The sequence below is a fragment of the Apteryx mantelli genome, chromosome 4, assembly GCF_036417845.1.
Source record: "Apteryx mantelli isolate bAptMan1 chromosome 4, bAptMan1.hap1, whole genome shotgun sequence".
Lineage (NCBI taxonomy): Eukaryota > Metazoa > Chordata > Aves > Apterygiformes > Apterygidae > Apteryx > Apteryx mantelli.
The window spans coordinates 41985426-42012891 of record NC_089981.1 but is presented as its reverse complement, the minus strand read 5'-3'; positions in this window follow the sequence as shown (position 1 = coordinate 42012891).

Here is a 27466-nt window from a genome sequence, read left to right as displayed (position 1 = left end):
CTGAGGACCAGGAATTTAAGTCCATTTGGTCTTTAATACTTGATACTGAAAAGCAGTTTCATGAATCATTTTTATGCTCTGAATATTGTATATTAGATTATACTTGTTGATAACCTGCTGTGGGTAAGTTAACAATCTTCCAGATTGAAATACTTTTTTCTTTTTCTGTTGCAACATACCTTTCCTTATAATCGAGTATTTGATCAAATTCTGAAGATTTTGAGAACAATTATCCATTTCTTTGGATATTTGCACTATAATAGGTTTTCAAATTGTATAAAACTCCACTTTAAAAAAAAGACAATAAATAGCAATACTCTCAGATTCTTGAAAAGTAAATTCCTAAACAAACAATGTTTTCCCCTATTTTTCTTCTCCCCCTCTCTCTCTTTTTTTTTTTTTTCCCCCTTTTTGGTCAAGAACAGTTTCTCTATTTGACTCTGCAAAGTCATCAAGGCCTTGTCAGGCTGAATAATAAAGCTGATACACTGACAAGTGGCATGCCTTATGCATAGGACTTGCACAACAAAGATTATTTTGCTCTGCTTTTTTTTTTTTTTTAATAAATTCTATTGCCTATGTCAGCAGTGTTTTGATCAGGATGGATATAAGTAATTGTTGTTGGAAATATTGTCACCTCTTCTTTCTGCCTGAAGAAAGATTGGCTGTGGTTGTTTCTCTTTTCATCTCCCTGCTTCTTTCTGACACTCGTATAGCAAAGCAAACAATTCTATACCGAAAAGGAAGCCTTAGCCCACCTAATACAACAATGAAACAACAACTCGGAGAGTTGTGATCAGTGGTGCAGAGTCTAGTTGGAGGCCTGTAGCTAGCGGTGTCCCCCAGGGGTCAGTACTGGGTCCAGTCTTGTTCAACTTCTTCATCAGTGACCTGGAGGAAGGGACAGAGTGCACCCTCAGCAAGTCTGCTGATGATACCAAACTGAGAGGAGTGGCAGATACACCGGAGGGCTGTGCTGCCATTCAGAGAGACCTGGAGAGGCTGGAGAGGTGGGTGGAGAGGAACCTCATGAAGTTCAACAAAGGCAAGTGCAGGGTCCTGCACCTAGGGAGGAATAACCCCTGGCACCAGTACAGGTTGGGGGTTGACCTGCTGGAAAGCAGCTCTGTGGAGAAGGACCTGGGAGTGCTGGTGGACACCAAGTTAAGCATGAGGCAGCAATGTGCCCTTGTGGCCAAGAAGGCCAATGGTATCCTGGGGTGCATGAGGAAGAGTGTTGCCAGCAGGTCGAGGGAGGTGATCCTCCCCCTCTCCTCAGCCCTGGTGAGGCCACATCTGGAGTACTGCGTCCAGTTCTGGGCTCCCCAGTACAAGAGGGATGTGGCACTACTGGAGCAAGTCCAGCGAAGGGCTACAAAGATGATTAGGGGACTGGAGCATTTCTCTTATGAGGAAAGGCTGAGAGAGCTGGGCCTGTTTAGCTTGGAGAGGAGAAGGCTGAGAGGAGATCTTATTAACGTGTACAAGTATCTGAAAGGAGGGTGTCAAGAGGATGGGACCAGACTCTTTTCAGTGGTGCCCAGTGACAGGACAAGAGGCAACGGGCACAAACTGAAACACAGGAAGTTCCACCTGAATATGAGGAAAAACTTCTTCACTGTGAGGGTGACAGAGCACTGGCACAGGTTGCCCAGAGAGGTTGTGGAGTCTCCTTCTCTGGAGATATTCAAAACGCGCCTGGATGCAATCCTGTGCAATGTGCTCTAGGTGACCCTGCTTGAGCAGGGGAGTTGAACTAGATGATCTCCAGAGGTCCCCTCCAACCTCAACCATTCTGTGATTCTGTGAAATAATAGAGGGCTACTGAAAAAGGCAAGAAAGAGGAAGAATGAAATAAAATGCAGTGTTAATGGAGAAAGAAGAGCCCTGAGAAGATAACAGAGCACTATGGGGAGAGAAAAAGAAAATAAAGAGGAAAGAAGATGAAAAGGAGTGAGAAACTCTTCTCTCTTTTCTTCCCCTCCTTTTCTCCTCCTTCCATGCTTTTTGTTTCTTGGTATAACTGGATAACAGTTAGACACACTGATGAATGCACACTAAATAAATCACACTGAAAACTGTCTGAAGGATTATTTGTAAAGCTAATAAAAGCAACAGTGTATAGATTTGTAGGCAAATATTCTATTAGATATGGGTCAAACCAGTCTCAGAGGACTATTTAAGATGTTATGATATTGTACTAAGCCACTATGAGATTACTGTAGCAACATACAAAATTAAAGTCTGAAAGTCTGAAAAAAACTATTCATACTTTATCAGTTGAAAATAGTTTCCTAGAGACGATGTGGAAATTTGCATACTGGGGGCACCTGATTGGCAATTTCTACACGTAAATATAATTTTAACATTGGCCCCTGCTAATTTTAAAATTGGTCCCTTAAAATTAATCTGGAAGAAGTACTAAAATGGACAAGGATGATAGTAGTGAAACATCTAACCTAGTAGATCTTTCCTTTTCTAACTTCTGTGGCTATTTTCAATAATACTGTATTTTTAATTAGGAACTGAGAGGCTGGTTGCTGCATGCTTCTTCCCCCTTTGTCCACTCAAGTGGGGATAACATTTTGGTCTTAGAATTTCAGGGGAAAAAAACCATACCTTGTGAAATGCCTGGTCTTTTTTCTTTTTTAAAAACTTTTTCCTCTTCTCTTTACAAGCACATGTAAATTAAGAAAATAAAACAGCAAGATGCAAAACTTGACCCTGCAGCAAGGTTTGTGAAGATGCGAGATGTAAACATACTGATCATTTTCTTGATTTTGTTCTACTTTGGTGTCAGGTAAAGGGTAGGAAGCCCAGCTAAGTTCTTCTTATAATTCATTTCATGATTCTTTAGTTTTCTGATATGCTTTTTCCCTCCACTGATCAAAAAAATTTTCTATAGGTTTTATTGTGTTACAGTTTAAAAGTCTTTCTTCTTTTCTCTTATTACAGTTTCGGCCCTTTTCTGTACCTTCAGTTGTCCCTCTACCTTTTTTCGCAAAAGCTGAGCCTTTTCTCATTGCACCGTTTCTGTGTGATGCACTGTTGTAGGCTCCGAGTTGCCCCTGCTATTTTCGTCCTCCCTGGCTTGGTGGGAGTGCTGATGTTTAGTGTCTGCCCACAGTCAGTCTGTCCCCTTGTAGCATTGCTTGGTTGTTTCACTTTGCACCTAACTGAGGGCAGTCAGTCCCTACAGTTATTAAGCATATTTCCTCCACGCAAACACAAAGTTTGTTCTGTTACATGGAACTGTAGAAGAGTATGACTGCCCAGCACTAATTTCAAGGTATAACAGCAAAAGGCTGTTAAACTGCTGTGGTGGATCACGTATGGCTACAGAGTAGCAGCAGGACAACCTGGTTGGCGTAAGGTAATTCTTCTGCTGTGTATAGCAGCACAGGAAGGATATTATCTCCGGACGGGAGGAGGAAACTCTGTCTCCTGTCAAAATTGTTTGACATACTCAGTAACAAGTAAGATTTATTATTATTATTATTATTGTTATTGTTATTAAGCTGTTTTCTTATTTACAATTCCTCCACTCTATTGATTTCTGAAATCATATTTCATACATGGTTGATTGAGGTGCTTCAAGATTGGCATTCAGTTAACATTGCTGGAAGAATTGGGTCAACCTGTTTTTAGAAAGATTTCTTTCTTCTGACACAGTTAATTATGGTTATTTTTGGAGTGACAATTAAGTACTGAGAGAGTGGTTGTGGAAGCACATTACTAGAAGTGATGCCAGAATTTTGCAATTTTACTAGTCTGTGGCATCTAATCCACTGGCACTGGTCTGTTGCTCTAGTTTAATTTTGAAGTCATGCTGCTGTTGGTGTGATTCTTTAAAGGTGTGCCTGAAGTGTGTGAGAAACATTCAATTTCCATATCTGCTTTCTCACAACCAGTCTTCTGTGACAAATGCAATTCTCTATACAAACTATTTTCTAAGGCACAAACCTAATCACACAGATTTCAGATAGACCGCAGTATACACATTATAGGATAATAAATGTAATATCTCTTCCTCCTGAGTTTAGCCTCGTGGTTAGCTTTCTGTATCCTCATTCAAGTTTCCAACAATACATCATGTTCACATTAGTGCAGCTGCGGAGTGTTTGGTAGCTAAAATTCTGTCTTTGGAGGGAAAGTTATGCAAAGGCAAATGAGTCATTGCTATATGTCTGTCAATTAGTTAAAAGCTGCTCTCTGTCTATCCTTTATAGTAGCTTCCAATAGTCATGTTTCTCTGCAATCCTATTTGATAAGATTAATTCTCTTTATTCCTATTTTAATTTCTCAGGGTGCTTCAGAGAAGTGACACAGGTAATGGCAGAAGAAGCTGGTAATTTTGCTTCCAGGACATACATGAATCCAGATAATGTTTGTATAAAGAGCCCATGAAAATAATTATCAGAAGAAATAGATCAGTCAAGACACAAAAGATTCAACCCGAATATAAATTCCATGCTTTCCTTCACTGTGTATGCGCACACATGCACATGCACACACACAAACATATACATATAAACACTATTGCTGCTCTGATTTTAACTGGTCTGCTCTGTAAGATGCAGTACACTTCCTTTTCAGGTGTGTTGTGATGCCAGACGTGGTGCTAGCATGACTGCTGGCTTGCTTAGCAGAGGAGGGAAGTAAGATGCAAAAAGCTTTCCCCAAAGGTGAAAAAGGCTCTGGTGGGGATGCTCCCCCACTACCCAGAGGTAAGGGTCAACCCTATGCACAGAGTGCAAGCAACTTAGAGTCTGGAGGATCTGCAAGCTGGCTGGTTCTGCTTTCTCATGGAGCAGCTTAGATGAAGACATAGGGCACCAGACTGATTGACTGTCAAGATTATTCACTCTAACTACTTAGCTATCAAATTAAGATGAAAAATCAAAGAACCTAAGCATAGAAAACTATGGTTTCTCATGTATAACAAGGGAGAAGGGTAAGACTCTTCACCAGTATATTCAGAGTACTCTAGTTTAGGTATCTGAAAGTGGGAGAAGGTAAATGTCTCTGTGATACTTTTAGTTTTTCCACTGATCTACATAATCACCATGTAAAAAAATACTTCCTGCTGCCCCCTAAGTAGAAAAAATAATATATAAACAGCAAAGGTTTTGCTGTTGTCACTGTCCATCTGGGTTAAGACAGAAATGACAAGGACAGTTCTGTGGGGAAGAATAGGACAGTGGGGGGGGTTAGCTACAAATGAAAAATTCAATGTATTTTTATGAAATATTACAGGGAACCTTAATTTCATGGTACTTGTGCAGATTGGGGATTTTGTGGGGATGCTGATTTAGAATATTCTTACATAATTACTTTTTTAATGAACAGAGTCCTGGTCTCTGAAGGACAGCAAGCAGTTGTCAGGGGTCTGTGATTACTGAACTGTGGGAAAAGGGGCCTTCATTACAACTGTAAGAGGTGAGGAGAAAGACTTAGTTTGGAGCCAACTGCAGGAAATAAATTATAGAAGGGTTCTGGAGCAAGTCTAGTGTGGTTGATATCATGCAAAAGAAAGACCATGACACTGCACTGCAGCCAGTGGGCATGCAGGAATAACTGATTTTATTAAACAACACATGAGTGTAATCCTGTTGTTCATACTGATTTATTGTTTGGTGCTGCATAAATAGTGTCACAGTTTTAAAGTACATAACATCTAACAACACAAAAGTTATTCAGTGCCTGTTTGACATCTCAGGGTTGTTTTGTTTCACTTGGTTGTTGCCCAGTCCTGTGATGCCAGGTCACATTGTTTTTGCCTTTCGCCACATTTCCCTTGTCAGAGTTGGAGTCGCCTAAGTTTCCTAAGTCTCTTAACTGAGGCAGTGACAATTAAGTGGATATGAAGACAGACAAACTGGACTCTAATTCCTCTTCCAAATCACCTCTTCCCACTTAAGAGCCCCAGGTGATGTCTATGAGGTCAAATGAGGCTACACATGTCCTCAGATGGAAATTGGGCTGGGTGAGATATACTGAGAAGGCAGATCCTGTGGCTAAGGGAAGAGGGAGAGAAGGTGGTCCTGGGAGTAAGCACAGTATGTTGAAATAGAGGTACATATCTGAGGATGCTAGAAAATATGGTTCTCCATAGAGTGAAGCCTTGCAGGAAATCAGATTTGATGGTCAAAAGGTAATTAGTGAAGGAGAAGGAAGAGATCCCCAACCTCAACCTTTCTCCTACAGGTCCTATGTTCTAAAAAATGTAATAGCATTGTGTTACCTGATATGATAATGATACTTATTTTATTCATTTATTTATGGATAGAGTCCAGATTCAAATGCTATCACCCATCACTGCTACCATTGGCTCTGGTTTGTTTAAATACCTTTGGAAAAACAATGTCAAGTCTGAACCAAAGCCTTGCTTCAGAAGAACCTTAAATACTGGGTAGACTGAGATGCAGATTTGAACTTGATGGCTGGTGCATATGACGTCAATCAAACTGATCTGAATTCAGTGCCTCAGGCCTGTGAAGTCTATGTAAATAAGTTTTATCCTATGAAGAACATGTTCTTGATATAACCATCATCTGTCTTTCAACCTTCTCCAGCTCCTTCCTTGTCTATGGGATTTATTAACAGCTTTCTGTATTTCTCACAGTATCATAGTAAATGAACAACAAAGTCCACAGTCTGAGGCCTTAGCTGCAAAGAAAGAGACAAAAAAGGTGTATTTATGTGAAAGGGAGATCAAAAAGGGAAAAAAAGAGTTCTGACGTTTCTTAAAATGGATGAGCTATTCTTAGACTTTTCTTTAGGAATTTCTCATGCTATTATATCCAGAGTGCATACAAGATGTTCACAAAAAAAATTATTGCTGAACACTTTTCTTCCTCCAAAAGAAGGAAGAAGGAATTGCAAGATGATTTTTCCCTTGAAGAAAAATATTTATATTCAAGGTTATATAGCAGGTCTCAGAATCAAAAGCTGGATGTTCAGGCAGTCATGACCAAATTTTAAATTACTTGATTATTTTTCTGTGGGGATGACCATTTTATTGTATGAAATAATGTAGTTATTTACATTATTTTTCTAGCAATGGTTATCACAAAAGTAGATAAAAAATTATATTGAGCTTGTTTAAAGTACATTTTGGGTGGTAGTTATTTGAGGGAGCATACAGGAATTATGAGCCAGTACCCAAGAGACCTAAATCTCACTTCTAAATAAATGGTCAGCACTTGGAATGCATTCAGCCTGCCAGGATTATTAACCCTGTTCTGTGCTGTAGCCCATATAGTACGAAAGTGATTAAATTGTGCCCATTTGCTAATGAATTAATCTTGTTGTAATGTAGAAGAAAGGGTGTAGCTCACTCATCGGGGAATGCTTGTAACCAGAAAGAGTTGAATTATGCTGTAACTGAATTATATTGTGAAGAGCCACGATCACCTCTGACTGACATCCAGTGAATTAATTCCATACATTTACTTGAATACATAAGCATATTGCACCTTCTCCTTTGCAGTGGGCACATGATGCCTTCCAGCAATAAAGCCAGGGTGACTTTGCAGTCTGGAGAGCAAAATATAACATTTAAATAAACCTGTACTAGCTATGCATGCCTTGCAGGAGTAAAAGAATTTAATTTATTTCTCCTCTCAGCATCTCCCCATTCCACAAGGAGTTTGTGATTGGAGGTTGGAGGAGAATAATGCCAGATCAGGTCTGTGATGAGGGCTGCTATATAATTCCAGAGATGTTGCATAGTCTACAGGAGGGTTACAAATCTGCAGCTCAGCACTGAGGACATTTCCTTCAAAGAATGAAAATAATTATCTTAAGGGCTTATAATGGAGTTTATTTGGGAAGAGGGAGATTTCCAAAGCTAAAATTAAAATTCCCATCCTTTGGAGAAAATACATTACAGCCAGGTCCTAATACTTTGATTTGTTCATTTGAAAATATTTCCTACTGGTTAGGAATTACATGAGTTTTATGGCAAAAAAGAGAAGCAGAGTATGGTTCCACACAATAAACACCTTGGATCTGCAATAAAACTTCTGGTTTCCTTACAGTTCTTAACTTTTTTCTTTTTTTCCCCCTCATCCCACTCTCAAATCCCTATCTGGTTGTTTATACAGATACATATTCTTATATATTTATTTTTGCCCAGGTGCATCTTTAGTTTCCTAAAGCTTGGAGTGTTTGTGATTAGAGCTGCCCAAATTAGACAGCTCACTGTAGAATGCAGTTTCTGATACATACAAGAGAACAAAGAAAGAGATGGTATATTAAATAGGAAAGTAACATGCTATTGGGAAGTAACAGCAAAATGGAATGAAAGCCATGCCAGGACTGCCATGCTCAGATGCTTCGTAGGAGCAGATTGTTAACGGAGATTTGAAAAACAGCTGGTGTGAAAGGGTAATTCAAGCAAAAACAGTGTTCCTAGGTGGAATGCAATTTGTTAACTTTATTCCCTCAAGTAAGACATTAGGATGTTGGAGAGGATAGGTAGGACTGGAGAGAGAGTGATGAGGTCCAGCAGAATTAGATCAAGTCAGTGTTTCCCCTTCTTCCAAGAAGAGAACAGCTCAAACATTGGCAGGCATAAAGAGTGTCTTATCCCATCTGTTACTGCCCAGCCAACACAGAAATCCTCATTGGTTTGAAACAAGGTACATGGCAGTCAGGGGTTTCCAATGGAGCGAGCTCATTAAAACTGCAACAGCAGGTCCGGAACCATTCCTTTTCGGTTTAATACAGTGTATTAAACACCTTATCAGGAAGACTGGCTGCATAATGAAGAGAAATTATGGGGTGATTTTCATTGTCAGTGTAAGTTTGTCAGAATAATGGACTTCTAAGATTCCTCTCAAAATTTAAGAAGTTTGTTCTCAGCTGCTTGGTTGTGAGTGAACTTATTAGTATGAGAGTCTTGTAGAAAAGAGCACCACCATAAAGGGCCCCTGCACAATCTGAGAGTGATAACTGAGCCTCTTTGGGCAGAGACTGACTGTGAGTATGTAGAGGTGAGTGCGTGTATAAAGTTGCATTCATAAATGTCTCCAGTGAAACCAAATACAAATCTACATCCTTCTTTCTCATGTACACTAGAGAACAGTTTCCACTTAATAAGCTTCTAAAGCTCTTGAGGCTTCTACAGGCTTTTACAGCTAAGTGAGCTCAAACTTTTCACTGTAAATGAAAAATGGCAGCTTGAGCTTATTTATTTATTTGTCTTTTTAAAAACATACTCTCCAGAGATGGCAAATACCTTCAAATATCATTACAGGCGCAATGAAACAGATTCAATATTTATATAACTTAACGTTTTGAAGAGAAAGCTGAATCACACTGAGGGATGAGACAACACTTTCATATATCATAAAGTAAGACATTAAGCCTTCATGCAAAATTCATCCCATGTTGATTCTTTCAAAGCTTATCAGGAATTCCTAATGCTATGAGTGTTTTGCTTTTTTATTTGTTTTGGTGTAATTTTTTTGTTGCCAATGGAATTTAATTTTTGTTGCAGTATTTTGGTGGGCCCAATGTCAGAAGAGAGTCAAAATGGCATATGAAATTGTCTTCCCAGAGTATTTACTTCCAATGGCAAAATCTGCTTCTATTTAAAGTCATTTCCACTGAGCTCCAAATAAGTGTCCAGCTTAACCAACCCGCTGAACCATTTTGAAGCTTTTCCTGTCAGAAGTCATTAAATCAAACTCTGTTTTCTTTGGCACAATTCTGCCAGGAAATGGCTTCATTTTATAGGAACATATTGTTTGGACTTAACCCTTAACACGAAAAGTTTTGCAAAATATAGTCTCTCACATGTACCCATTTTCAGAAAATGCAATTGAATATGCAGCATTTGCAGTCTTGAACTTGCTACAGAAGGTGCTCTGTGTGTGTGTGTGTGTGTGTAGATTCAGTGGGACTCACTTGAAGTCTTTTCATGGACTGTGGTAGAGTTTGATTGATCACTTTATATGTTCTACTTATTTATTTATTTTTCCCCAAGCAAATAAAACACTACTCTTCTTGGATTTAATACACTCCCTCTTGAAAGGTATTTCCATTCTGTAAGAATTACATTATAATAGTGACTTTCATCTGTATTTTATGTGAACTTTACCAGTAAGCTATCTTACTCTTTATAATGATGAATTTCACCTCCAGAAAATATCCATCTAAGTAACAGGCATATGATGTATGGCTTGATGATTAGTACTTTCACTCCACACATCTGATAATGGCAATAAATACAGGGGGGTTGCTCCAAGAGACATACAGGATTTCTTTCAGTTGACCAAAAGGAGGATCTCTGTAATATTAGGTATCTATCTCATGCCAGCTGAGTTTTGGGAGAACCTGGAGTGGGGGTTACATTAACTTGAATCACTTTATGGATTTTCTGGAAACAGAAATTAGTGATGAATTGTTTGGATAAGTTTTGCTTTGAATAAAGGAAAAGTTGAAATGGAAACTCAAAACAAATGATGGTGAATCAAAAATCACCATGTCAGCACAGCTGCTTCTCATAACCTCTCGACAAGTTTCTGGAGTTTGCAGCACTTGTGCTGGCCTGACTCCAGCCACCAGGGCATTTTGTTGCATAAATAAATTGTACTTTCCATATTTACACTGCTGTTCACGTTTCTATTTGGGCAAAGCTTTCCACGGGGTTTCCTGGAGTTTTGCTCAGCACGTGGTGGCCGGTGTGTGAGGAAGCAGGCGGGCAGGATGGACGAGGACCGACATTCCACACAGTGAAGGACTCGTCTTTTGGCACAAAAATTTCTTAAATGTTACGCTGTTGCTTTCTGTGTGATGTTTTGATGGTGATGCACATTTCTGTGTCTGGATTCTCAGAATGTCTAAACTGAGTATTTCTACTGACCTCATAGGAGCTACACTACTTGAGGAGCTAATCCAAGCATCTCATACGTGACTCTAGATAAATTACCGTCCATTCTCTCTCTCTCTTTCTCCACTTTACCTTTACAATTTTAATTTTGCTCTGCTCCTTCTTTTCTATGAAATAATAGGCAGATCACGGAGCATCATCAAAAGCTGGATGGGCGTTCATGTCTATTCTGAGTACCTGCAATTATACACCTCCAGGATAAGAGAGCTTTGCATCACGATCCCCTTGGCAACTGCAATCATCCAGACAGTGCATAGTTTATATCATTCTCAAACCAGAATTTGCTAGTCAGGGTCATATCTGAAGCACAGAAACAATTCAAATGACAGTCAGGGAGGGGAGATGCCAGAAAATAGAGGTATATTATTATTATTATTATTACTATTTTGAAGTAAATGGAGAGGTGTGTGTCTGATTTTGAATTAAAGAAAGTGGTGATTGCAGGAGCTGGATTTGAACTGTAGAGTCAATAAGATCATCCATGCCATGACATGTTTAAAACACAATATGTTGAATATTAGGTCTTTCTGCTAAACCCTGTGTGATCAGATTTCTGGGGTTTGAAGACGTGTCTTGCTAGTATCAACAGTGTGGGATTGTTGTTTTGTCTAGCTGTAGTATCCTGAACAGCCAGAAGGCAATCATGTAATCCCGAGCACAGGATTTAAGTAGTAATGATGCTAAACACAATATAAGTGCTATCTGGGTGGTGCCCAGCAGTGTATGAGTCTTGGGAGGAATGTCATATATGTGGTGGGTTTTTTGCCTGGTTCCTTATTGTATCATGTGTTGAGCACAGAGCAAAGGGGTTTTAGACTGGAAAGATTCTGGTGCTGCTGGTCTTCCAAATGAACAAACACAAAATAAAGTCTAATGGAGTCAAAGGGAATTTCCTCTAAAGATATACAAGGAGTACAGGCATGAAGCGAAACACTCTCTGGTCCTCAAATACTACAGTCTAAATAGATTTAGTACAGGTGATGAAGTGATGGGAAGTAAAAAGCCAGGTGACTCGGTGAGCAGTGTTACATTAGCACACCTCCTAGAAATCCTGTGATTTGGGGGGGGTGCTCTCTAATTTGAAGTGTTGTATCATTTCTTAACATTTTTCTGGGAGAGATTAAGGGGGAACCGTGGGCTTAAGCCTTTTGGAAAATGCATCTTTTAAAGAGCTGCCTGATTTAGAGCACAGCAGGCTGGGACAGACGCAAGGATCTCCAGACATTTGTATGCTGCGAGTTAGCAAGTTCAATGCTAAGAGCAGGAGTAGTCAAGTCAGAGGTTAGATTTGAAGAGAGTAGTTCTGAGGAAAAGAAAGAGGAAAAAGATAAACATGATGCATGTACACCTTCTTCTACTGGGTAATTCAATGGGTGTAAAATATCCCTTTCTATAACTGTAGAAAGCATGGTCAAGAGATTAATAAACTTTGCCATTGCCATTGTAACTCCATGCAGCTATATCATGAAAGTAAAGATGTGCTGTGACGAAATTTGCTGCCGGAGGTTGGTGTCCTTAAACTCTTATGCACGTTCTCTCTCTCTCTCTTTTTCTTCTCCAAGGTGCTGCTGAAGCCTACTAGGAATATACACACTCTGAGCATACAAAACTTCTGTATTTTCATAATACTTTCTGGGATCTTCTTGGATGAAGGATGCTGAACACATAACATACACAAGCATATATATGTATCTGTTTGTTCTGTTACTTCATTTGACATTTTAAAGCACATCTGACATCATCTAGTGGATAGGAAATTGCTCGTAATGGCCTTTTGAAATTCTGAGAAGGTACATAATCTTCCAATAATGTGATTTGTTTCATGAACTGCTGCATTCAATATCCCTGTGGAATTTACTGTAAACTCACTGCGCTTCTAACAAAGAGGCTGTACTGCTGCAGACAGCAACACACATACATGCATACACACACATGCACACATGCACGCATCCTTGAGATGTAATTTTGCCATCAGCTAATGAATTCTGAGTTTAAGGGGCATAGGTATTTGCTCGTGTTAACAAAAAACAAAAGTTCATGCCTAAACTGGAAAGCTAGCTCTGGGCTGGCTTACAAAATCCTTCCTGTTCCCTAGCAACTAGCAGGAAGCATCTCGGAGAGCAAGAGGGGTCTGAATCAGTATGCATGTGTCAGCAGCAGCGATATTAGTTTAGCAAAGTAGGCTGGAGTAGAAAAAGGAAGGAAGATTTAAAAAAAATTTTTTTAAATATATTTTTTAGAACTCTTCTGTCTGTGGTTGTTTCAGCATATCTCTCAAAAAAGGAGAGCAGAAAGAAAGAGTGTGGGTCTGTTGAGGAGAAATATGAATTCACCTATAAATTCAATTTACGGCATTGTAAAAAGAAAGTTTATAAGAACTTTTCCTTTTAGTGCATTAATTATGTAAATGGGGGACAATAATGTTTCTTTTCTACATCATCTGTCTTTCTGATGTCCTTCATAAATGCCTTAAGACAGGGGGTTTTGCTTAATATTTTGGAGGGATCTCTAGCCTAGGAGGACCCCTTTCTCAGTTCAGTTAAGTAAAAATGTATTAGGAATAGTTTGAAAGCTAGTAATAATATAATTCTTTTCATTTGAAAATATGATACTAAATTTATTTTTAAAATATACACTTGTTAGTTTAAATGAAAAATTTAATAATTCATTTCTGAATTTCTAATTCAGAAAATTACTTCACTTTCCTTGGACAGATTTTCTCTGGGAGAATTAGAGCTAAAAAAAAAAAAGGAACTGAGAGAGTGTAATCATTATCTTTAATCAGATAAAAGAGAATTTCTTTATTGAACTCAGAATGCTTTTAAGTTTAAATGGGAGCAGTAGCAATTGCTTTTGTTTGCAGATGGCTTTGAGATCTGTTGATAAAAACCACTATAGAAGATGAGAAATTTCCTGAAAGTTTTTTTTTTTTTTTTTCTCCCTGCAGGTGAGGAAACAAAGGCTGATTTCAGTGCTAACTCCTTTGATTGGAAGTGTGGCGCTCTGAGGAAATACTTGTGTCTGGGGTCTACAGAGTCATACCAGTATGATGTATTCTCCTATTCTTAACAGCAGTTATAGTATAAGCAACTTTATCCTAGTACAGCTGGTCCCGGGAGGAAGCTTGTATGGCTGGAGTATGACAGTTTTATTAATGGAAGACAGTGTTGGTGTATGTAAAACCCTTGAAAAAATGGACAAGTTCAGTGGCTGTCCAAAATCACATAGCAAATGCCTGAACATGGTCCTGACTGTAGTCCTTCACTATAAACACAAGATAATGACTTGCTACTCCTACCCTTCACACTAGCGGGAGAGTGACCAGCCCCTCCACATACTGAAGGTTTCATCTCTGAGTCTTTCCTTTCCTTAGGACCTGTCTTTTCCCCTTTTCCTACATATATCATAACAGCATGAGCAACATTTCTTCTCCCCACTGCAGCTGATAGATCCTCCTGCTTAAATGTTTACAACTTCCTCATCATAAAATGTTTGGCAGCTGTTATATATTATTTAATGAAATGTCATAAACCGAAGATACAGGTGATCCCCCCAATCCTCCTTTGTACCATCCTCCTTAGTCTGCTGCTGCAAAACATCAAAAACCTTCTTTGTTATGCATTAATTGGTATTAATGGGGTTAATCTTTGCAAAGTGGAGATTATCTTGCTCTAGACAGACATTGAAGGAAAAACTTAATTAACCAAAGGCAAAAAAATAGGGAAGCATGGAAAGATTTACATACGGATAGGACCTGTTTTCTGTTCCACAGTCAGGTGTGCAGAGGTCTTTGGTGGCCCTGTGCCTTTCAGAGACATGTCCCAGGTCCAGAGCTGCTCTGTGCCCACCAGGAGGCAGCTACATGTTGAGGGGAACTCTGATGATTTTATTCATTTCATTTTGCTTTCTCCATCATTTTTTAAAATCTGTGAGGTGAAATTTTGTCTACATGGGTCTTAGGGAGGACTTTTTTGTGGTCAAAAGGGAACTCCAGGTGAATCACACGGAAATCTTACCAGAATTAAGGATCAATTGATGTGAATAGATTTGGGATGGGGCATCTAGCTAAAAACATTTAAGAAATGAAAATAATCTTGGAGACTCAGAATGTAAGAATATACCAGGTCTAAGAAACAGTTATGGAAGAAGAAGGGGGAAAAAGGTACATTATTTATGTGAATTATTCAGGCATGTTTTTGTTAATCTGATATACAAATATAATCACAATAGAAGGCCCAGGAAACCCTGTCATCCTGTCAAAGTGTAAATATGATTTGCTTGAATGCAAGTAATTACAGAATGGGATTTATGACCAAAAAAAGAAACTTATGTTGGAGATAGATAGCATGTCCACAAGTGGGGAATTATTGATTGTGGAATAGTCTCTAGTCCCCCCCCAAAAAAGAAAAAAAAGACAGGTGCTAGGAATTGAACAGGCATATCTTAGAAAAGAACCACTTCCCTTTCCTTAAATGATTTACATACCAGGAAACTAGGACTGGGTTGAGACTGAGCAGCTGTATGCAAATTAAGGTGTACCAAGCCATGCACTTTCCACGTGGGCTTGTGCCTTTTTTGGCTCTTTTCATGCCCAGTCTGCATAGTCTCAATGCTCGCTGTCTGTTGGCTTGGTTTATCTGTCATCTTCACATCATTAATATCTGCATTCTCTTTTCTAAGATCCGCAGCCTCTGGTGACTGGAATCTAAAACAGCAGTTCTGTGAAAGTTAAGAGTTTCACACTGCAGTCAAGCTGATTGTATCTTTTCGCTTGATGATTACCCCAAATTTCCAAGTATAGCTTATCATTTTCTAAAATAATTCTAAGTCAGTAGCTGTTTGGGAAGCTAATTAAAGCTATATGCATGACTCAGAAGGAAGAGTACTCTTAAATTACTCTCTAAATATATTGGAATGTGTTCAGTGAGATATTCAGGGTCAGCGTAAGGTTTCTATCAGCTTCCCTTGAGCTAGGATTTTAGTGCTTTGGCGTGGAAGAGGTCTTTGGCCACAACCTAACGCCATTGTTTTGTCGGCTGTCATTGGCCTTCCACAGTTATGGGAAAATCCTCCAGTTCGGTAATGATCCCCTACTTTTCCTAGGCTTTCAGAAACATAGTTTATGTTCCTTGTCACTTGACGGGTAGGAAATTTAAAAGATGCTCCAAGGCGACCTTAGAATTTAACCATGAATGTATTAGGAAATTATTCTAATGGCCTTGATGAACAGCTTCCAATGCCTAATGAGTTCAAAGATCAGGTCCAAGTTTATTTCATGTGATTTAGGCATAAGAGGCTGTTCCTCCTTCAGCTGTAATTTTCATTTCTTATGATGCATAACAGTACTTCAAATTAAACAGAAAGATGTAACAGCAAAAAACCCACTTCCATCCATTATGTGCCATAATAGTCCAGATACTCAAATCTGATTACTATAAAAATGCCAAGTTCTGTTGCTGTTACTAGTGTTTTCACGTAAAATTACTGGGTTTATTTCCCTTTGGAAAGTGTGGATATGGAAACTTTAATATTCACCTGGAACATAGTTCAATGTGAAATGTCACTTTGTATTTGTTGAGCTTTTGAGCAGTAATATTTGTGATATGTATGGCTTTCATGCACAAGGGTCCTGGAGGATCCCAAGCACTTCCCAGCCTATCAGTTGAGTTACAAACTAGTCCTGGTTGCTTCTGCAGCCGTTGCCCTGACCCACGTGGTACTTTATTACAATGTCCTTTTTGTGGAGTATTTACTTGGTCCCAAACAAAATTCAGCCACTTTTTTCTTGGACATTTGAAACCTATTTGAAAGCACAACTGTTGGTTTAAAAGAAGAAAATGCAGCGGGCCCATCCATCAGAGACTTATGGACAAGAGCACACAAAGAATTAGAATTAGCTTTGTTTTAAGACATACTAAAAAGAACAGGGAAAGTAAATACAGGGGACCTGTACAATGTGATTGTGCGCATCTATACATGTGCACACATTTATGTATGTAGCTGACTCCACATACTTAGAAAATGGCAGCTTCCTCTGTAATAAATATGGAAAACAGTTCTCATTTTAAAGATGCAGTGTTTAAAAAATGAGTTCATAATACACAGTCCCAACTTATACCAAGAAGTGAGTACTCTCAGTCTGAAGAAAACTTCATATCCATTTCTAAATTACAGTAAGTTGAACTCTACAGGAGATACTTGACATGAGCCCTGACATTACATGGGACTCTATCAAATACCAGCATTCAGAAAGTTAAAATTGAAGAAAGTATTTTTTTGTATAAAGTGCCAAGATGTTGTACATTATTTTGTTTTTTTTTCCTTAAGTATTAAATAGATTTCTCCCCTGAATTCGATGTTATCGCTTCAGTAAGTTCACAAAATATTTCTCAATGTGTATCAGGGAGCCAATTATCATGGTGCTTTTGAATTAATGATAAAAAAGCAGCAGCATTAAGAAAAATAAAAAAATAAAAAAGAAGCTAGGAGGTATTTTGCCCTTGGAGAATAATTTGCTTCCTGTGCTCATTCTGATGAGATGCTGGGTACTATTAAGTACATTTGCCATGATAAACAATTTCTTGTTTGCTTTGAATATATTCACAAAAACAATAGGTGAGTAGGACTTTTGAGACACTTGTAGAAATGGCCATACCATTTAGCATCGCAGCCTCTCTTGGCAGAGCTACTGGTACATGCCTGGGAGAAAAAACACTATTGAAAAATTGAAAAATAATGACAGCATAGACAAATGCTTTCCCTAAGCTTGTATTCTAAGCTCCTCGTAATTAGCAGCTTGGGCATCCCCGTGCCAGAGGTTGTAACTGCATTGTATTTGTAATCCTCGATGGGCTTTTCTTCTGTGAACCTGTCTAACCGCTTTCTCTAAACACATTTGATTTCTGTAACATCCTGCGGCAATGCGTTCCATAATTTAATTACGTATAGTGTGAAAAAGCATATCTGTTGGTTCATTTTATACCTGCTGCCTGGTAATTTCATTTAATTCCCCCTGTTCTACGCTTATGTGAAAGAACGAATACACATTCCAATTCTCCCTTTTCATGCCATTCAGGATTTCATTATTTTTTCATGTTTCTCCAATGACGCTCCTCCAAACTGAAGAATTGTCTAATTAATCTTTTCCCATTTTCAATCTGTGCCATGCTTCAGATCATCTTTGCTGCCTTTATCCATAACTTTTCTAGATCTTGTGTGTTTTTAAGATGGGGTGATTAGAAAAAGAAATAATATTCAAGGTGTGAATCTAATACAGATTCATACAGGGGAGCAGTGCTGCTTCCTGTTTTCTCTGTATGCTTCCTAGTAACTCTGAACATCTGTTTGCTTTTCCAATTGCTATTGAGCTGCATGCTCTGTGCTGGTGATTTCAAAGAACTACCGCCACTGAGGTCAAGATTTTTCTTCTGAAAGACAGCAGATCCTTTGGAGCATGTTACTGTATACATTTAGTTAGGGTAGTTTCTTCCCTGTGTGTATTACTTTGCATGCTACTACTAGTTTGGCTGTGAATATTCATAGTTCAGGCTGACTACTGATTAATGTTGGTTTCTATAAAGTAGCTGTGTGACCCCCAAGGAGCTACATTAAACCCAGGAACTCATTTTGTGTAGGCTGCTGCACAGACATTAGATGAAAATGACTCCTGCTCTCTGTTCACCTGGACTAATTTCAAACCAATGTCATAGGAGTGAAATGCTCTGTATCCTGTTACAAGTCCCTGGAGTTTACCCAGTCAAATTCATTTGTGATTCAAAACTTACTTATCTTGAAAAAAGTGCTTTGCTTTTTATGGGGGTGAAAACAAATAAGAGATTCATACATTTTTTCCATCAGACCTCTAGAACATAAATTCAACATAATATAGGAACATAAATTAAAAAAAAAAAATAGTGCCACCAATCCTGCTTTCAAGAAACAAGCCCATTTTTTATTTACAGATACCAAAGTGTCAAGCAAAACTGTACTCATTTCTCACCACAACCCCATGCCCACATGTAAAATAGCATGAAAACAAAGCTTAATTTGATGTTCCATTGATGAAACCCTGTTGGCAACTCTCTGAGTGCCCTGGGTGTAATTCAAGTCTCTGAGAATGCCAGAGAAGGAGATGCAAGCCTTTGAAATGATTTCTGGTCTCAGAATGAGGCTAAGAAGCACTACCTGACCTGAATTTGAGATGAGTGTTGCTTATCAATGTCAGCATTAATTTTCTGGGACTAAACAAAGCAATAAAAGTAGCACACAACTGTGTTCCCAAAGGTGTGTTGGCATGTTCTGCCACTTTCTATCATGTGCACTTAGACTGCATTGCTTTAATTACAAAAATAGGATCAGAAGACTTTAAAAATGTATAAATCCAAAGAATTTATAAATGCAAAATTCAGCCCCAGAATAGTATCCTGCCACTGTTTAACAAGTAAGTACCTCTTAAAACACGTTATGCATGCCTCATTCTTTATTTGCTTTTAAAGAGCTCATTTCAGAATTTTGATGTCCCTCTGCAGTAGACACCAATCTTCATAACACTGAGTTCGCCTGGTAACACACAACTCTACAGCTGCTCCCTGTTATCAAATTATCTACCTCCCTGGTGTTAATCATTATAGTAGCCACACACATCACAACCTTTAAATAAGTTGGTATCACAGTATCTGTCTGTTACAGGGAAGTGTTATCTTTCTCCACTTCACAAACATAACCTGCAGCAACGTAAATTATGAAGAAATATAGCTGTGGTCACAAAATGCTCTTGTGACAAAGCTGAAAGCTTTTGAAACCCTGGCAGGAGCCACTGTCCCAGTGAGTTTCTCCTCCAGCTGGTCCTCAAGGGCAGGAGAGACTGAGCATGCCTCTTGGTGAAGCACAAATTGGATGGGCTAGGTTGCCCTTGCTGGCCAGCCGTGCTGCAGTCAGTTGGGATGAAGCTTTAACCAGGTAATGATCCTGTTCTCACTGAAGTCAGTATGAGCTTTGCTGTTAACTGAGATCAGGACTGATAAGTGGTATTAACTGGTAGATAAACTATAGATATCAGATCAAGCAAGCAGTTCAGTCTTGCAAACCCTTGTGTACATGCTTAGTGCTTTTTGTCGTGAATACTTTCTGTAAAGTCCAAGGGCCCCTTTGGGTGAATGCAGAGATTGTACTGTACAGGGACTGGACAGGTCTTTTCATCTTCAGAGGGCAGTATTTTTGATTGATAAAACTTCTCCTTTCCTCTCTCTCCCTACTTGTCCATTTTGATAGGTTTATTTCTTATCGGTGTTTGCAAATTGCTTAGGAAATATGGATTCAGGGAGGGAGGAAGTTATGAAAAGATCTAGAATGGTATCTAGAAATGTGAAAGGAAAGGCAAAATGTGCCTTTAGAATAAAGACCCGGTATTTTCTTCTACAGCTCAGGGTTTATCTGTTTGCTAACAACTGTTCCCACGTGAATGCCTGTCACAGTGAGGTAAATGGGCAGTAGGCTGAGTTGTTTCACTCCAAGCCTTTTGTATAATGACTGCTTCATAATTGGTGGGGGGAAACATAGAATAGAATGGACACAGTTGAATAGTTTTAAAAGTGGGATCAGAACTGTTTTTCTTGTTAGTAGTTTCATCAGATTTGGGATGAACGAACAGGCCTCTTTCTAAGTCTGTGGGCTTCACTATGGCTTTGAAGTTAAAAGCAGTGGCACAATGCAGCACAGAAGAAATCATGTGGCAGGGTCAACCACTGGAGATGCACGGCAGAGTATTGCATTCGCAATGAGCCCTGCTCACATATTCTGCTTGCAATGGTCCGGGTAAGATTTCAATAATTTATTTGAGCTATAAGGTCTTGTCATTATTTCCCTGTCTGTCTGGAAGGGAAAGAAGCCTCAGAAAAAAGGTGGTTTTTTTTTTTTTTTTTTTTTTTTTTTTTTTTTTTTTTGTAGCTGGTATCTTCCAGTCAGTCTTGAGAGTAATCACAGGGATGCCAACAGTGATAATCTGCAGGATAATTGGAAGTCCGGGAAGTCATTCTATATTAACACATAGCTTTAAGCACTTTGTTTTTGCCAACGCTATCAAAAATACATTTGCCTTTAGCTGCTTGAATCCACTGGTGATCAGTGTCTCTTTACAAGGGGTTTGTGCAGCAGAAGGCTCCTTAAAATTTTGCACTTTGTTTTCTGGCATCTATTAGAAGGGTTTTTTTTAACAGATGTTAAAACTAGGAGGCTGCAACAATCTGCCATTTCACTACTGAGTTGTAGTCTTTTATTACAGTAGATGAAACAATCTCTAATTTTCCCAGATCATGCTCCCAAATATATACTCAGTTCTATAGGACAGTTAGAGATTATACATTTGCAGTGCTGTGCAAGTTATTATGGACAGACAAACTGTCTACAATACAGTTTTACAGATAGACGAACTGAAGTTTGGGAGCTGAAGTGAACTGGAGAGTAAGTCGGTGACTGGATGATGTGCATTCCTGGTTCCAGCTGCAATAAGGTAAAACAAGATTATGGTTAGTTCCTCCACATAACTGTGAATATGTAGGAATGTGTGTGTGTGTGTGTGAATATCTATCTATATATACACACACATATAGTATATATATATATAAAATCTATACACACACATATGTATAAACAATCTTTATTGAAATAAGAACTATGCTCTGAAAGTTTGAAAACTCCCATGCTCCTCAATTATATACTATTTAAATAAATTAGGTATAGTGGAATTAACCAGAGCAATCTGTTTGTATAGCTACACATAAACAAAATGCTGGCATAGAGATAATTAACCTTACTTTCACCCCAGATTTAAATTAAGTAAATGCTGTTTAAGGGAGAGCCTGTCTCCTGGTTTGGCTGCTTTATGGCTCCCTAGGAAGGTCTGCTTTCTTCTGTGAATGTAAGGCAAAAGGATATAGATCCTGAGCTGAGTCAGTGGTATCTTTAATCAATTCAAAGAAGGTCATGCGAGTGTTCCTGTGGTACATATGGCAGAGGCTGAAACTAATAGTTATCAGATCCAATCACTATTCATCATCAAATTTTCACTGGGGCTTGCACTGTGGAGAGGGAACAGCAGTTTTTCCCATGCAGTTTATAGAAGTCTTTCTTGTTTGTCCATTAACCCCTACGACAGCACAACATTAAAGCTATTCCCGGAGTAGCATGTATTTTTCAGCATGTCATGCTCTTTTGAAGTATGTACTCATCTTTCTGAGGTATTCTAATATATTATGTTATGAAACTACAAATAAGGTGGGAACAATTCTTCCGGGATACTGAAGGATTTATATCACTAAAAACCAAGAGCATTCTTGACATTGTAAAGGACATAAGTACAATTCCTGCTCAAAAAGGATTTGGGCTCTGTTGTATAAGGCCTGAGCCAATGCAGCTCTGATTGACTTGCATGTTAAGACCAACTCCTTAGCTGTCATAATTTCATTTACATGAGGAAGGTAGGCAAAATTACAGCTGAGATTCTGGCCTCAAACATATTGTGAATAAACTGTATGTGTCCTCCTTCCCCAGCTTTCAAGAAATATTTTATCATTCTGTTCAGGAGATAATTGATGACAATAAATGATATTTTGTACAATAATGTACTCTTACAGTGCAAAAATGTCATGGTTGCATGGTGTCAATAGAAAGGTGTCAAGCTCTGTTTTACATTTCATCTATAACAGCATATTCAGCACCTTATGTTTTGCAATACAAATTGGACATTGCTTTATTTCTAACTCTACTACTAAAAGTAGGAACTTCCTTTTTCGCTTGGAGATCTCGCATACAAATTTAGTCTAAGGGTATGCCTGCCCTGTCATTTCAATTTGGATCATGAATGTGCTTTTGAAGCCAGTCTCTCTCAGCCCCATTTTCAGAGTAAATTAAATCAAAAGGTATGCTCCAGGAGAAAGCTAGCAAGCCCAGCTGCTAATGGGGGCTCAATCCATGAGGCGAGACTGCAGCTCATCCAAAGCAAACACCTTCTGGACGGTCATGGTGGATGCCGAGTCCTCAACGCCAATGGCTTTGCTCTACACAGTCTGCTCCTCTTGCCCTACCTGCTAATGTAGGTGTAGCCGGAGAGCCCTAAGGAGGCTACACCCAACAGGACACTAACACAAGTTACTAAATACATTTTTGACTACTAAAAAAATCTTTTTACGGGAACAATATTTGGGACAGTGAGAATCTATATGAATGTCCCAAGCTTCCTTTAAAGATACAAGACTGTTATTAAGAAGCATTGCAATGCTTTGATTCAAAGCACTACAGCTAACAGAAATATTGACAAAAGCAGTCCTATACTGGCAAAGCAATATCATAAAATATTTTTAAACAAATCATAAAGGGAGCCTACTGTAAGTGTTGTCTGAGTCTGAACTCTACACGCTGCACCAAATTTGCCAAGCATGTATTGCTTCTCCCATACAGTAATAATTAAACAGCTTGATATAGGTGTATTATTAATCTACTGAAAAGAAACTGTTAGAGAATCACATAAGCTGTTTTAATACATGACACTACAGTTTCAGGCCCAGTACTTTTCAATTATAGTCAGCATAGATTGTTCCACAAAGTCCATTCCAAAATCTTGGAATGCAGGTGAAGAGACTGTAACCCATCAGCATGAAGTGGCTGGGCGAAAGTCATATTTGACTTCAGGTGGTTTCAGGCAAAGTAGTTTGTGAACCAATAAAGAAATATTAATTATCACTGTACTAATCACTACTAAGAACTCATCTGGAGCAAGTGTCCAAGACTCCTAAACTTGGAACTGGTAAAGACAAGAGTAACTAATATGATCAAGAGAAGAGAGAACCTATTTTATGGACTAGAACAGCATGATGTTTAACCTCATAAAACAAAGGCTGAGAGGGTAAATGATTGCTCGCTGTGAATGTCTCAGAGGGTAAACATCAGAGATGGAGGAAAAAAAAAGCTGTTTAAGCTTAAGGACAATTTCAGCACAAGAATAAATGGAGATAAACTGACTATGAGTGAATTTAGCCCAAAAGGAGTTTGGAATGAGACTGTCCCACATTTGGAAATGAGAAGCAGAGAAAACAAAATAGCTGATTTAAAGATAGAGCTTAAACAGTTTATGAATGAGCAGCTACAAGGAAATCAGCTGTCAAAGGAGGAGACCAAATTAAATGACCCTATATGTACCTTCAGACCCTCATTTTCATATTTTAGAAGATAAGGAGGTCTTGAGCTATGCAGAGCTTTACAGAGCTTTCCCTGTGCATATGGTTTTTCACAAACGTTTTCAGCCAGATTGCTTGCAACCTCATAATGCAGTAAAGGATTTCTTTAGTATCCTCTCAAAATTGTGAAAGCTATGTGTAAGCTGTAAAGTAATATGATTTAACTTAAATATATCATGTATATTATCAGATGGCATTAAACTTTTTATGGGCTGAAACATTTCCATCTTACTGTAAAGTATTTTAATTCAACCATGTACTGCCCTTAATGCTTAGGTGGAACTTTCAGCAAAGGTAATTAAAATATAATAATACAAAGGGTTGATGAAATCTAACTCTCCAGAATATGTTCCAAACATCCCATCTCTGTGCACAAAGGACATCAAAAGATGAAAGGAGGAATGATGGCAGCAGATGTAAGGGAGTCTATCCTTGATAACATCTTCATAAATTTGAAGCTACTTCACTGATTTATCTGAAATAATCTTGATTTACACCAGCATAGTCAAAAGCAGAGTTTGTTTCAGAGTCATTGACTCCATTTTGATACACCTTAGATCAATGAAAAATTCATTATATAGAAGTATATATAAGTTACATAAGACTCAAATGGCATTAGATAACCAGGACAGTACCAGCATATGTCTACTCAGATTCAGTTCAGAGTTCAGCTCAACTGAATTGTATATACTAATTTCAATGAGTTCTAGTTTTCATAAGTTTTCATTATCAATATTATTCATAAGCACTCTTTTGGCATAAGCAAAATGTGCCATAATGTCAATAATAATAATCATAATGTCAATGCGCATTATTATTCATAAGCACGCTTTCCTCTTTTGGCATATACTTTTTTTTTTTTTTTTGGCTTCTGAAAATCTCCAGTATAGTATGATCAAACTCCTGGAAAACAAGTTGTGTAATAACACTGAGAGTTAGGATTCTTCCTCATCTGTATATGCACAGCTATATTGTATTTCCTGTTTCTTCTTCCTTTCATTTTGCCAAGGAATTAAGATTACTTTTGAAAATTTCATTATTTTGCTTCTTGTGGGGCAGAACACACATTGGATTGACAACTTCAGTCATCTAAAAATTGGAAGAATATCACTTAGTCAAAGGTTTGATTTGTCCCTAAAAGTTAATGGAGTCTTGTGCAATGATTGAATTATTTCCCCCTAGAAAGTTTTTTGATTTTTTTTTTAGTAATTAAAAAAATCCTATAATTGCCTTTGACATTCAGTGAATACTGAAGTTAATTTAGTCTTACAAACTTGTATTTGTCTTAAAGGAGTTGAGCAATCTCCAATAATCTCTTATTGATTGCTGAGGACTTTGTGCCTACAAAGTAAAGAATAGACTGTGCTCTCACGTTCAGTGATTAACTACAAGAACAAATTCAGCTTTATAGCTGATTGATTTTATACTAGTTATGCCCTTCTGAAGACAATTTTTTTCCACACATATAAAGTGGGGTTGGAATAAGAGAATTGCTCTTTGCACAGAATTATGGACGCTATTTGTTGCAAGTATCAATTTTTGCCTTGAGAGAAAGAGATCTGATTTGAAGATATCATGGACAAGGAATAACCGAAGAAATTTGTTTCTGTATTTCAAGTACAACTACTGGAATATAGTCATAATTTCCATTTGTACTAATCCTTGCGGTTCCAAGCACTTTCTAAGGCCAAACACCAAATTCACTGAATTTCTGTGACAAGCAAGATGAACAATTTTCACAGCTGAATGAGAAGAAATACAATTTTTGAAGAGTATAAAGGAAACAATAGCAATGATGGAGCAGCAGCACACTAGCTCTTGTTTCTGAGTAAGCAAGTATCTACTGAATGTGTTTTATTCACGTCTGATTACTCTGCTTGTAAGTAGTGCTACAGAGGTAGGAAAATCAAAATGTCTCCTTTCTTCCTGCCGCTTTGGGGACCAAAAACAATTTTTTAATTTATTTTCTAGAGCAATGACCTTATGATGAGGGGAAAAAATGCACAGTAGATAGTTTCAAGCATAATTTTCTATTCATCACTAAGAATATGACCTGTTTGCTATTATAGGTGTTATAATTACCACACATTATCTACACGTAGTTAACTGGTTATTTCAGATGTTTGTTTATTCATTACCTTTGTCCCTGTCAGTGTCCCCTGTGCAGCGCCAGGGTGTACTCCATTTTAGATGGATACGGGAGGCACGATGACAAGGAGCCTTCTGGGATACTTCCTACCCAAAAGAAGTCATCTTATGTTTATATCAAAGGTTTTAAAGGAAAAAGAGCACAATCTGTTCTGTTAGCCTTCCAAAACTGTCTAAATTATGTTTTCTGCTGCCTTGGCTTATATGTGTGTATGTACATGCATGTGTATGTGTGTGTGTGTACACCTTTTTCTAACTCACAGCGAATATGCATAGTGTTCAGAGACATTCCTTGATGGCAAATATGGCTATTATTACTTATAAAGGGAAATCTGAAGTGAATGCTGCTTTCTGCTACAGTTAAACATCAGTGTGAATGTTAATTCTAATGACTCTCTCGGGTTCAGGGATGAGTGTTATAAATAGATCTGTAAGCTGACATGTGACAAGTTAGTACAGTGCTATTTGTCTGATGTTAGAGGAGGAAAATATTTCTCTCATACAAAATGAAATGAAAAAAATGGCTTTACCCTTTCCAGAAATAAAACTATAAAGAATATCAAACGTAGTAAATTCTTTAAAACCTTTCCAGTAAGCAGTCTGACATTATTTTGCTTTAGAACTACAAATTATACTTGATTTTTTTTTTTTTTTTTTTGCAAAAATGTTGTGGCAGAGTAAAATTAATGGTTTCAAGTGGCCTAATCTAGTTATCATCTGTTTTTAATATTTAAAAAAATATTGACAACAGGCTAGAAGTTCAAAGGATAATGTGCTTTTGAGGTTACCCCTCATAAAATAGTAGATCATGTATTTCATTGGGAAAAATCAGCATTCATCCCAGGTATGGGCTCAGCTAGCCAGTTGGGAATGGCTCCGTCTGTCCTCTGCCTGTTTCTTGCAGTTTCTTCCAGCCCCTCGCAGTGTCCTCATCAACTCTACAACAAAGGAGGAAACGTCTATGCGTATGAAGAATCGTAGGGCATGCCAAGACCAAATAATCCCCTTGCTTTTATTATCACCTTCTCTTTCAGGATTTCAAGATGTTTCAAAAAAACACAGTTTATTTTAACAGCCCCCTTCTCTTCTCATGTTCTATTAAAAAAAAAAAAGTCACAGAAAGTATTAGGCATTTGAGAATAATGTCTAAAATTTCACCCTCAGTTTTGCACATGCATTTTTGCATCTG